This window comes from Protobothrops mucrosquamatus, unplaced genomic scaffold (assembly GCF_001527695.2).
Source record: "Protobothrops mucrosquamatus isolate PMUCROS unplaced genomic scaffold, P.Mucros_1.0 scaffold12, whole genome shotgun sequence".
In the NCBI taxonomy this organism is placed as follows: Eukaryota; Metazoa; Chordata; class Lepidosauria; order Squamata; family Viperidae; genus Protobothrops; species Protobothrops mucrosquamatus.
The window spans coordinates 3,274,410-3,287,779 of record NW_015386399.1 but is presented as its reverse complement, the minus strand read 5'-3'; the positions used below and the strand labels follow the sequence as shown (position 1 = coordinate 3,287,779).

The 13,370-nt window shown below is 38.7% G+C and overlaps 1 pseudogene; it reads right to left on the bottom strand.

Moving 5' to 3' along the window:
- LOC107282752 overlaps positions 1-10,947 on the bottom strand; it is a 13,502-nt pseudogene extending 2,555 nt beyond the window's left edge.
- Positions 10,948-13,370: the final 2,423 nt, after the last annotated feature.

The window sequence follows — 13,370 nt, the reverse complement described above, 5'->3', positions numbered from 1 at the left end:
ACCAATTTAAGACAGCCATAAAAGCGATATATCAAAAACAATCTGCTCAAATAATTATTAATGGAGACCTGACAGAACCTATAGATATACAAAAAGGCACCAGACAAGGTTGTCCACTCTCTCCATTATTATTTGTATTGTCCTTGGAAATTCTGTTGTCTAGAATTAGAGAATCACCAATGATTAAAGGCCTAAAGATGTCTACTAAAGAATATAAACTTAAAGCTTTTGCTGATGACTTAGTTTTTACATTAACTCAACCAATTAATTCATTGGAATTTTTGTTGCAAGAACTACACCAATATGGCAAAGTGGCTGGATTTAAAATCAATGTGAATAAGACTAAAATTCTTACAAAGAATATGATTGCAAGAGATAAAGATCAACTGAATTAGTTAAAGACTGTATGATTAAATGGGCTCAAAATATAGGAGAAACAATACCTATGGACACTTGGGAGCTGATCTGGGTGAGAAATGTGAAGTTTACACAAGCACAAAATCTACGTGAAAATTTTTATAAGATGTTTTATAGATGGCACCTGGATCCCTCAACTATGTCTCGTATTTATCCGAATTATGAATCCAAGTGCTGGAGGTGTGGTCATCCAGATGCAACTTTTTTTCATATGTGGTGGACTTGCAAGGTTATTAAGGCCTTTTGGGTACAATTATGGTGGAACTTACAGCAGATTTTTTAAAAAAGGATTATTTTCCTTCCACAGTTGTTTCTTCTAGGTATTGTGCAAGATTTAGATGCAAAAGAAATAAATTTGATGCTTTATTGTTTATCTGCTGCCCGATTGCTAGTCCAAAATTGGAAGAGCCCAATTCTGCCTACGATGGGAGACTGGAGATTGAAAGTTTCGTATCTTGCCGAAATGGCAAAGATTTCGGCTTACTTGAAGAACCATTCGAATGAACAATTTTTATTAATATGGAGAAGATGGATTGTTTATATTCAAAAGAAACATAGAGTGGTAGAATATAAGTTAGGTTTTTAGATTTTTTCATGTTTGTTTACTTCTATCTTTTCTTGTAGATTAAGATATTTTGTGGCGTTAGAGATATTAGTATTTGTTTACTTTTATACGAATATTATCCTGGGATTAGGTTTGGGAAGTTCTGGGGGGGGGGTTATTGATTGTTTATTGTGTTTATGTATGATTGTTTTTTTATGATGGGAAAAATAAATAAAATTTTCAAAAAAAAAAAATCTGAATAAATATCAGAGGTGGAGACGACGTCTGGCTTCGCTGCAAACGAAGACATCCCGAGCTGTGGAGAAAGCTCTGAGCTCCGGAGGAGTTCTCACCTTCATCCCTCTGGAAAGCTCCTAGGGGGACTATAGAACTCTACTCCTACTCAGAGTAAAACTCGCCCTCTCTCCTTCTCCCGAAGAGAAAGCTCAAGCCACCAAACAGCTGATGCGCACTGTTTCGACGGCTTTAACACAGTCCCGGACGGGAGGCTTGTAAAAAGCCTCCATCGGCCGTCATCCGGCCACCGGAAGTCCCTTGTCTATGTATTAATATGCTTTGGATACAGTAATTTTGGGAGGACGTTAAAGAAATTTGATATAGATATTGAGGGATTGATTGTTAGATTATAAAGAATAATAGAAATAGAAAGGTATTTTTTCTCTTTTCTTTCTTTTTGTCTTGTCTTTGGGTTTTTTGGGTTTTTTCTCTTCTTTTTTTTCCCCCTTTCTGATTTGAATTAATATTTTCTTTTCTTATTAGAATTGATAGTTACTTGTAATGGAAGAGGAATAAGAAAAAAGGATGAAATGATATAATAAATGCTTATTGAATATGTTAAGGAAAAAGGTTATGGGGAGACCTCCGAAGTGTTAAATAGGTATTTAGATTAGAAATATGGAACATAGTAAGTGAAATAGGTAAACTCAATACAGGATTCGGATTTGTAGATCTATTTAGATGAAAGATTATTGAGGATTGCTATGATTGATTTAGTTGTATTATAATATATCAATTTGAATATAATATGTCATTATAGGGAAAAAGAGGAGGTTTTTAATGATTTAATTTGAACTTTATGAATATGACTTTGTTTTGTGGACAATTGACTGCCCTGCCACCACGTTGTTTCTTAAGCACTTGTTTGTAAAATGAAAAAACCAATAAAACTTGTTTTTTTTTAAAAAAAAGTGATTGCAACTAAACTATACGTAACCTCAAAAAGGATGGGGATTGAGGTCCAATTACGAGCTATTGAGAATCGCCACAATTTTGTTACTAGCCTATTAAAATGGACAATGGGAGAATTTGCTTTGGTTTATGTACTCTGGCCAGAGATGAAGGGAGACTTATTTGTGGATCTAGAGGCTTTATTATGGAAACCTATCTGGAATAGAAAGAAGGCTAGAATAAGATATAAATATGAAAATTTAAGATTACAGTTATGGGTTGCAAAGGTTTCATAGAGATGCGGACTGATTTGGATTTGAATTTTTAAGAGGTGTTATTAGGATAAGATTTAGAACTTAGTATTGAAATATAATAAGAATATATTCTTTGGAATAATAGATCTTTCTTCCTTTCTCTTTTTTCCTCTTGGTTTGTTTTTGTTTTTCTTTTTTACTATTTTTTCTATTTTTTGTGTTTTTTTATTATTAGGTATGATAATTAATTTGTGGAGGTATAATGAGAAAAAGATTGTAATAATGAAAGAGATGAAATTAATAAACAAAGAATTACTGAAGAGGAAACAGAATATGGTTAAGAATTAAGAATATAATGATGGAAATAATATGTTTAAATAAGAGAAGTTAGGGACATCCAAATAGTAAATAATATGTCTGTTTAACGCTAAGTTGGATATGGTATTTGGAAATTAATAATAGCTGAAAACAGGACTTTGATTTATATAAGTAATGGGTTGCAGATAACCTTTATTGATTAATGGAATTTTTATTTAGGAACGTATTAATAAATGAATTTTATCTAGAAATGTATTAATTTGACTATATCATGTTAATTGATAGAGAGGGAAATTTTAAGGAGCAAGCGGGGAAAGCAGTAACAAATATAACAGATAAACCATCAACAGATGCAACCACACCACATACTGACAGCATATCCAGATATAACAATGAAAAGAGAAGTCCTTAACAACACTTAACAGCCATGCTTTGCATGACAGCTGCACCTTGTGAGACAGAGAAGATCAGCAGACAGAGCAAATACACGGAGCAGCGGAACTAAAGCAGACACTGACCAGCGAAGCCGGATCGAGATTGACACATTCTATCACCGGACAGCGAGTCCAGATCTATCGCGTGCCCAACAGCCAGATTATTAACAGCCGTAGAGATAGGCACCTATAGATGCTGGCTCGTACTTAGATAACATCAGCAGTTGCTGATGAAAGCTCACTGTAAAATAAAAGATTTTATCCTGGAGATCCACATTTTAACAGTCTCTCATTATATATAGGTCTTTAGTTATTCGGGTTTTCTCCCGCGTAGAATTAGGAGTGTCTTGGCGACGTTTCGACGAAGTCACATTCGTCATCTTCAGGCTGGTGTCTTCAGCTTCGTGCTTCTGGGAGTAGTGTGTGTGATCGCAGCTGTTTCTTCCTTTTAACTGCCAGTGGGGTTTGAACTGATTGGGTGGGAGCTTGGCTGTGTTCTGATTGGGTGGAGGTGTGTTCTGATTGGTTAAGGAGCTTGGCTGTGCTCTGATTGGATGGGGGGTTGGCTGTGTTCTGATTGGATGGGGGAGTGTTCTGTTTGGGTGGGGACTTTGTTGTGCTCAGGTTAGTTTGAGTTGCAGGGGGATTTGAGATGGTGAGCTTCATTGCTGTTGTTTGGCTTCGTGTTCGTGGTCGTGCCACATCTTTATGGTGGGTGTCAGTTTGCTTCATGTATGGATTGGAGGGGTTTAAAGTGGCTAATGGTTTAATTAGGGCGTGTGCACGACTCTTCAATCTCGTCACTGGGCCAGTTATACTGGAATGTACTCCAGGCACATTCCAGTATAACCGTCACTGGGCCGGTTATACTGGAGTACATTCCAGTATAACCGGCCCAGTGACGAGATCGAAGAGTCGTGCACACGCCCTAATTAAACCTATAAAGGGACTTTCCCATTGACCAGCATTCTAAGCCCTGAAGATGTCGGTAGATGCCGACGAAAGCTAGGCACTTTTATTGATTTCTATGTGTTTTAAAGGTTTTTAATATTCTTAAGAACTTTTATCTCTAAATTATTATTNAGGAGTACCCAATTTCGCTCTCCCGAGATAAAGGGAGAGCTTTTGGGACTCTACTCCTATCCAGGAGTACTCACCTCGACCCCTTCTCCCGGGGCACAAGGTTCCAAGCCGCTGAACAGCTGCTGACCGCTGTTCATGCTGGCTCTGACGCCTTCCCAAGCGGACGGCTCCGAAAAGAGCCGCCATCGGCGCGCCGTCCTACCGGAAGTCGTGATGCTTTGCCCTTAACGTAGTGAACATTAGCAGGTTATTTTTTCATGTCAATATAATTTATTAAAGCAGCGGTTCTCAACCTATGGGTCACGACCCCATTTGGGGTCGATCGACCATTTCACGGGAGTCGCCAAGCAAGGCTGTCCGCCATTTTTTTTGTCCACCATTTTTTCCCCCTTTTCCGGCAGGTGCCTTACCTCCCTTGGGCTGGGCCAGCTGGTGGTCGGCCTGCTCCGTCTCTGCCGCTTGCCAGCTACGCCTTGGCCGGCGCAGGGGGCGGAACCACGCATGTGCGGCGCTCCCGGGCAGGGAAAGTCCTCGACTTATGACCGGTTGGGTAGTCCTCGACTTACGACCGGTTTAGTCCTCGACTTACGGCCGGTTTAGTCCTCGACTTACGACCGGTTGGGGGTCGCGGCATTAAAAAGGTTGAGAATCACTGTATTAGAGGGTTTGTTCCACCCTGGACGCTGATTTTCTTCTTACCTCAGAGGCTGTTATTCTCATAATTTCCTGTGATTCCTGTGCCAAAGTTTTGCCTAGAAGGCTGGTGTGTGTGACGATTATCGGCTATGTTAAAGCAAATGTCCATACCATGTTCTTGGTGCAGCTGATCACCTGACTCAGGTTGTGGTTTCCAAGGTTTTAGGCCAGTGATGGCGAACCTTTTAGAGACCGAGTGCCCAAACTGCAAGCCAAAACCCATTTATGTATCGTTGGGTGGGCGTGGCCCATTGGGTGGGTGTGGCCAATTGGGTGGGCATGGCCCATTGGGTGGACATGGCTGCGATGATAATGGCAGACTGGGTGGGGCTAAAAAGTTCAATCAATCAGTTCCAACTTTGCGAGATTTTTTTTTTTCCGCGAGAAATTGAAATTGATTGATTGATTGAATCTTTTTTTTTTGCACATGGCGGCGGAGGCCTAAAGCGAAAAGGTTTTATAAAACCCAGCTGAAGGCCTAGGCCTAGGGCGACGGCACGTGTGCCCACAGAGAGAGCTCCGTGTGCCACCTATGGCATGCGTCCCATAGGTTCGCCACCACGGTTTTAGGCAGTCAGAACCTTCCTTTTGTTGATCAGCAGCATCCAGTTTTTAATTCTTTGAAGTTTCTGGATATTCTGTTATTTCAACAGGGGCCGGATGGAGGAATTTGGACTTGCTCCAGGGCCTCAGTGTTGATGATCTGCATATCTAAATTCCATAGGTCAGAGGAGGGGACCTAAATGCCAACAGGTCCTTTCTCAAAGTGCCTTGGTAAAACCAAATCATTTCAATGTCTGGTTACTTTATGTGTTACCACTAGAGTTTCTCTAAAATTGTACAGTATTTCAATAATATCAGCTTGTTCCGAGTCTGATAGGGCACTAAAAGAGTTAATTAGATTTTTCCCCCCCCACAAGGACTATATAGTGTCTTGCTGTGGGTAGAGCAAATAATTTGCCTGGGGAATCATCTCTTGGGGCAGAACTGATAAAAGTGTCCTTGAGGTTATCTAAAGTTGAGTGGTCAAGCCAGATTGGCTTAGAAGTAGACAAGTGTTCTTCTGAATAGAACACATAGGGTGATTTGTTTAGGCTATAGATATATTTGTGATTTAAATGCCTCTCTGCCTTAGAAGCATGCCCAGTGGGGATTTGTTTCTCCCTCTTTCTCTCTGATCATTGCTCTCTCTTTTCTTTTCTTTGGGGTAGGGGTAAGGTTGCCCATGGCTTCCCTGCTGGCTGCTTTTGTCACACACTCTGTACAGGAGATCTGTACTTTAGCAGGATTTTCAACTGATTAGTTCTCAATATGTTTTAAAAAGACCTCTTTTAAGGAGTCCACTTTGATTTTAACTGTGGACAACAAGTCAAAGATATAATAGTTTGTGCTGTCAGCAGATTTTGTTTGTTTAGAAAGTCAGTTATATTTTTGTTCTTAAAGTTTATCAGATTGATATTCACACCTCTCATCCTGTAATAAGTGTGCAGCTGCTGAACAGATTGTAACAGAGGGAGCAAATTCTCTTCCATTGAAGAGATATCTACAAGTTATTGGCTATCAATCTTTACTTGTAAATTCCACTCTAAAGCATCATATGCATTGAAGGGATTTGAGGGACTAGGAATACTTACAAGAGTTGGCTGTCTTCTGGTTAAGTAACTGTCAACTTTCAAGTGTTTGGTAGGCTTTGGTGTATCTTATCTTGCAGAAAGTATACAACAACATCTCTTTTCCCATGATAATTAGTAATGTCCTGGAGTTTTCTTAAATCTTTCTAAATATTGATATTTCTAATAAAGCATCAAAACTATGGTATTTAAAACAATTAATTAAAACTACAGTGATAAATACTTTTCCGGAGGAGCTTTTTACAGTGGTTGCTGCCTCTTCACCCTGTATATTTTTAAGATATAGAATAAATAAAAATAATGCAGTCCAAAAATGTTGCATTCTCATTTATGGAAACACTAATGGATTATCCACTCTATCTGGACACATTACGATATTCTTTAAAGCACTTATACATTTTCATTAAAGTGTTACATTATAAGGAATATATATTTCTTATGCATTAGGAATGCTATATGCTAATTCACCAGGATAAAAGGGATAACCTGGATTTCTCTGCCATGACACCCTGCAAGAATACTACACTACATTTCCCCACTTAGAGCAGTGCTTCTCAACCTTGGTAATTTGAAGATGCGTGGTTTTTAATTTCCAGAATTCCCCAGCCAATCTTGCTGGCTGAGGGATTCTGAGAGTTGAAGTCCACACATCTTCAAATTGCCAAGATGAGAAAGACTGACCTAGACTATAGTAGAATTCCTATTTTGTATTCGGAGGCCAACAGGCTGGGAAGAGGAAGGCAGTTGGTTGTCAATTGCAGGAGTGTCTCTGGGGGAATACAAAAAAGTCAAGTTGACAGCTGCACCTGTGCAATTGAAACTGTCCACTCCTTTATACAAGCATCATATGCATAAGTAAAATAAAGAGCGGAGCTTTGTATGGCCATGCCTGCCACCTTGGCTTTTTGGACGTCCCTGCAAGTGCCTCTATGAATGTGTGCAATGCAACTACTTTCCAAAGGCAAATGAGATAACTACCAGTTTGGGGGCTGGATTAAAATTGAAAACCCTTAATATGGGCCTCTAGCAGTTCCAATATGATTGAAAGCGCTATAATCCGGAAATGCTTATCCTGTTGGTTTTTTTTGTTCTCTAACCTTGTTTCTTAGTTGGCTCCCTTCCAGCATAATTCCACTGAATGGAGGAAAAAGGGATAGAGAAACAATTGAAAGCTGAGTTAACTCAATATTAAGCTCAAACTAACATATCCAGGGAAAATAGCTGCACAAAATATATCAATTTAGCTTGTTTTTCCACACATAGTATTTGGTCCCTAGTAGTTATTGAAAACAGATGTTTTAATATTTTTTTGAAAATACACAAGGGAAAAATAGAATTAGAAAGTGTACAGAATTTTCTTCTAGGTTTTTTTTTTTTTAATAAAGAGACTAAAGGAAATGAATTTGCTTCTGCTTGGAAGACAAAACAAATGTCATTTTTCCTTAACATTGTTTAATGGTCCACATTGTCTCAGTATAAGCTGCCATCCTCAGTATACGTAGTTATTAGAAACAAAAATATAAATATTATGGTGCTGAAGAAGCATTGCAGAAATCAGCTGTTCAACTCATTCAGGTAACTTAACAGGTGGTAATTATATGCTGTGGATTCCTTAAATATCTGAAGAAGCAGCCTCAGTGCTGATTCCAAGCAGATTAACTTATCAGTCACGTTTTTCCCCAGGAAAATCTGTAAAATCAGTTTGGCTTCCAGAGCTGCATCCCTGGAACATCTTTTGAATGACTATGGAGATTCTCAGTCATCCAGGTCATAGTTATCCCAAATATGCTTTTTCACGAGGCAACTGGACTTTCTTGTTTTTCTTTGAAGACGTTTCGCTTCTCATCCAAGAAGCTTCTTCAGCTCTGACTGGATGGTGGGGAATGGAAAGATTTATACTTCTTGCAGACAGCTGTTCATTTGCATTCTTTTAGCAAGTTGTTAAGGCTACCTGGAGGCTTATCTGTGTCTTCAGGGTCACCTTAGTAGTGCAAATGTGTGTGGAGCCTTCTTGGAACTGTTGAAACGAATGTGTCATAAACTGAGATAAATGATGTTGAATCCCTCCCCCTCTGTTGCGAGAGAGCTGTTCAAATTTGACATAGATGGCCTCTTTGACCCCTCTTTCAAGCCAGCAGTCCTCTCTGTCCAAAATGTGGACTTTGCTGTCTTCAAAAGAGTGGCCTTTGTCTTTTAAATGCAGATAGACTGCTGACTCTTGTCTTGATGGGTTTGTTCTCCTATGTTGTATCATACGTTTATGAAGTTATTTTGTTTCCCCAATGTATAGATGTGCACATAGCTCACTGCATTGTACTACATATGCCACGTTGCTCAGTTTGTGTCTGGGTGTTTTATCCTTGGGGTGGACAAGCTTCTCCCTTAGTGTATTCTTGGGTTTGAAGTGTGCAAGTATCTTGTGTTGACTGAAGATCCTCCTGAGCTTTTCCAATATTCCTGCAATGTATGGAATGACTACATTGCTTCATTTATTGTTTTCTTTGTCTGTTATGGAGGAGCTTCTGCTGGGTCTTTTTTGAGATTTGATAAAGGCCCACTTGGGATAGCTACAGGTTCTGAGGGCTTCCTTGATGTGTTTTAGTTCTTTTTCTTTTCCATCTTTGCTGGTAGGTAGGCCTTCAGCTCTGTGGTGTAGGATTCAGATAACTCCCATTTTGTGCTCCAGTGGGTGGTGTGAATCAAAATGTAAATATTGATCTCTGTGTGTGGGTTTTCTGTAAATGTCAGTGTTAAGGCTTCTGTCTTCCTTAATGTATACAGCACATCCAGGAAGGTTAGAATATTTTCCTTAACAACTTCATGTGTGAATTTGATGTATCTGTCCACCGAGTTGATATATTTGGTGAAGGCTTCTACTTCCTGTATTTTTTAATCTTGACCCAAGTATTGTCCACGTACCTATACCAGTGAGTGGGTGGAATTCCTGTGAAGAAGTTTAGGGCTTTGGTTTCTACCTCTTCCATGTAAAGATTGGCCACAATGGGAGTCACAGGTAAATCCATGGCGCAACCCTGTTTTTGTCTGTAAAAAAAATTCATTGTATTTAAAATAGGTAGTGGTCAGACAGAGGTTGGTTCTGTCACCTAGGGTACTGTCTTGTAGCAGATGTTTTTTCACTACCGTGACAGCTTCAGTTGTTGGAATGCAAGTAAAAAATGAAGTCACATCATAGGAAACCATGGTCTCATCTGCGTCCATTTTTATTTTCCAAATCTTGCTGGCGAAGTCGTGTGATAAGTGGTGTTGCCAACTAGAGGAGCTAATATGGTAGTTAGATATTTTGCAATGTTGTAGGTGACAGAGTTGATGGTCTGAGTGGTGTTGGTATAAGTGGTGTTCCCTCTTTGTGGATTTTGGGAAGCATATATGCATGGTGTGGCTTTCTCAGGGTAAAGATTGTACTATTGTAGCTTGTTGGTGGCATTGTCTTTTAGTAATTGTTGCAAGAAATCAGTGACCTTTTTCTTGTAACTGCTGGTGGGATCTCTCCTCAGAGTCCTTCAGAAGACTGTTCACCTTGGCCTTGTAGTCATCTGTGTTCAGGATGTCTGTGCATCTTCCTTTATCAGATGGCAAGATGGTGATGTTTGGGTCTCTTCCTAGGGAAGTCACTGCTCTCCTTTCTTGAACTGTCAGGTTGGAAGGGGGTGTTTTGGCACTGGTGACGGCTGCAGATACTTTCATCCTTAATTGTTCTGCCTCTGGTTCTGCCAGTTTATTGTTCCTGATGGCTGACTCTGTGACTGTGAAGAGATCTACAACTGGTAGCTTTTCTGGTTTTAGTGCAAAATTCAGTCCTTTGGCTAAAACATTATTTTCTGTTTGGGTATGCTCTGTATCAGACAGATTTCTCACCCATTGGTCAGTTTTCTGAGACATCTCACTGTCTGTCTGGGTTGGTTCTTCTGTTTTGTACAGTTTTTTCCTGTCTAAGCTGTAGGTTGGAAAATTTGCCTTTTTGTCATTCTTTGATCTTGTTGTGTTGTGCTAGTTGTGCCTTCTTTGTAAATTCTGTGACCTGTTCTAATATGTCTGTTGGTAGAAGTGATTTCAGTTCTTGAGTTTGCGTTCCACTCTGTTTTTCAAAACTTCAGTTGTAAAATTATTCTTATTCTTTCATTCAGAAGTTGGAGTTGTGCTTTCTGCAGGATGTTTTCTGCCCTTTGTCCCTTCACTATTGAACATAAGCTCAGGTTGTTAGGGATGAGTCTATATTGTCTGCATCTCAAACTGAAATGCAAATGGTTCCTGTAGTCTGCAATTTTTCTGGAAATCCATTCATACTCCTGCACCATTCGAAGGGTGTTCCTCCCAAAGTGTATAGCTAAATGTCTATGGAGATTCTCGGTCATCCAGGTCATAGTTATCCAGTTGCCTTGTGAAAAATAACATCTTTGGGATCTTTTGAATGACTGAAACAAAGGCCAGCTTTCTCGTACCTGTTGCCTTTCTGTAGGCATTTAGGAGTCCCATTTCCCAAATTTCCAGATAAGATGGAAATTTTGTGAATTGCAGCCCTGATAATATCTGGAAGCTGCAAGATTGGGATTAAATGGGTACTTAAGGCAAGTTGAAATACTTTCTTAGCTTTAGGTCTACATTTGAATGTTGGCTCCAAACACTCCAATTCCAAACTCTCCAAACACATCAATTGTTGATGCAATTTTATATATAATTAACAATATATTAATTAATAACTTACTTAACATGGAATACTATAACATTTGAGCACACTTACTGCTTTTACATCAGCTTTGCCTCCAAACAGCATATGTTTGATAGCCTCTAGATGGTGTTCCAGTTCTAACAACCCATTTATTAATCTAAATACAACTAATGATATAATTTATAATGTATAATTTAACATGATTCCAGCTACCGCTTAACTCTCCTTAATGCTTGCTTTAAAAATAAAAGCCATATGACAAAAACCATTGCTTGTCTTCAGAACTAGTCAGGTTACTAAAACATTACACTTTCCAACTTGATGATTTCATTTCCCTGACCATTTTTGTATCTTAATACCAATGTTATGTTAACAGTATTAACTGGACCTCCTTGCATTAATATATATCATGTGGTGGAATCTCCAGTTAAACTGGGGAAAGAGGTCAAGAGGGTCTCAAATATAGATTGCAGAAAGGGGCACAGGCCAGACCTTGCCCAGAATCCTTGAAGCCTTATCTTGTCTTCAACAAGGGAATGCAATCAATCTGGCGAGATTCTTGTAACATTTTCCACTAGCAATAAAACTACTGTTGAGACTTTTTATGAGTACTGATTGCTTTCATCTGACCTACTAAAATGGATTACTGAAGATATTTTGATGGCCTGGAACGCTAGGTCAGTATTTCTCAACCTCAACTGCTTTAAGATGTGTGGACTTCAATTCCCAGCATGCTGGATAGGGAATTGTAGGAGTTGAAGTCCATATATTTTAAAGTTGCTGAGGTTAAGAAACATTACATAGACAATGCAACTCGCCAAATTGGATATGGGTCATATAGTGCACCTTGTCTATTTCTGGGCTCACATGTTATATCAATTCCAACCATTACTGTTTGGAAGCCATAATTTATGGTTTTGGATAATGTGCATGCTAAGCCAGTTATGGATTATTCAGTAAACCATGTTCAAACAAAATATGGCTTAAAACAATTGTAAAGCCTTTATTATGAATTATATTAGATGATAACTGAGGAAGGAAAAACAGCAACATGTTTAGAGTTTTTTCCACCCTAATCATCAAACATGTCAGATACTTATATTTTGCTATGAAAAGAACAAAACTTTAAATATGTTTAATAACCTTTGAATCATAACTTTTAATTTAGTGTAGCTCTTCTTTCCACTTAAATACAGCAAGATGCAATATAATACATGTTACTGTATGTAAATATCTTTTTCCATGCATGCAAGGGATTTGTTATACATTCTTAGATGTCATTAATACAACTTACGACTACAATTGAGCCCAAAATTTCTGTTGTTAAGTGAGGCAGTTGTTAAGTAAGTTTTGCTCCATTTTACAACCTTTTTTGCCACAAGCAAATTACTGTAGTTGTTAAGTGAATCCTGCAGGCATTAAGCAAATCTGGCTTCTCCCCATTGACTTTGCTTGTTGGAAGTTGGTTTGGACAGCTACAAATGGTGATCACATGACCCCAGGATAATTTAACTGTCATAAATACATGCCAGATACCAAGCACCTGAATTTTGATTACGTGATCATGGGGATGCTGCAATAGTCATTAGTATGAAAACCAGTCATAAGTTGCTTTTTTTCAGTGCCATTTTAACTTCAGAAGGTTACCTGTATGCTACAATTCAGTGTTTCACTTTTTATTATCTGGAGACTAAATTTATCTAATGATAAGCATACATTAGACAGTCAAGAAAAGAATGATAAATCCTGAATTAATAATTCAATGTTCTTCTTTTCAAGATTAAAATGATTACACCTCCAGGAAATACTTTAAAAAGCACCTTTTATAGATATTTGGGAAGATCAGGCACAGAAGGGTGATAAAAGAGTGTGAAACCCTTCAGTAAAGGACTAGTCCAGGTATCCAGCAAAAAAATGATAGAAATAATACAGTTTCAACTTTAACAACTCAGAGTTCTAAGATGGCGGTGCTTGGATGGGCTGCAGCTGCATTGGCTCTCGAAGATGAAAAGTTTTGGGAGGGATATAAGGGATACAGGCCAGATGATCAGGAAGATTTTAATGTGTTTGAGCAATGTGGTGAACTAAGGTAACATATGACTGACAATCTTTGCTGGC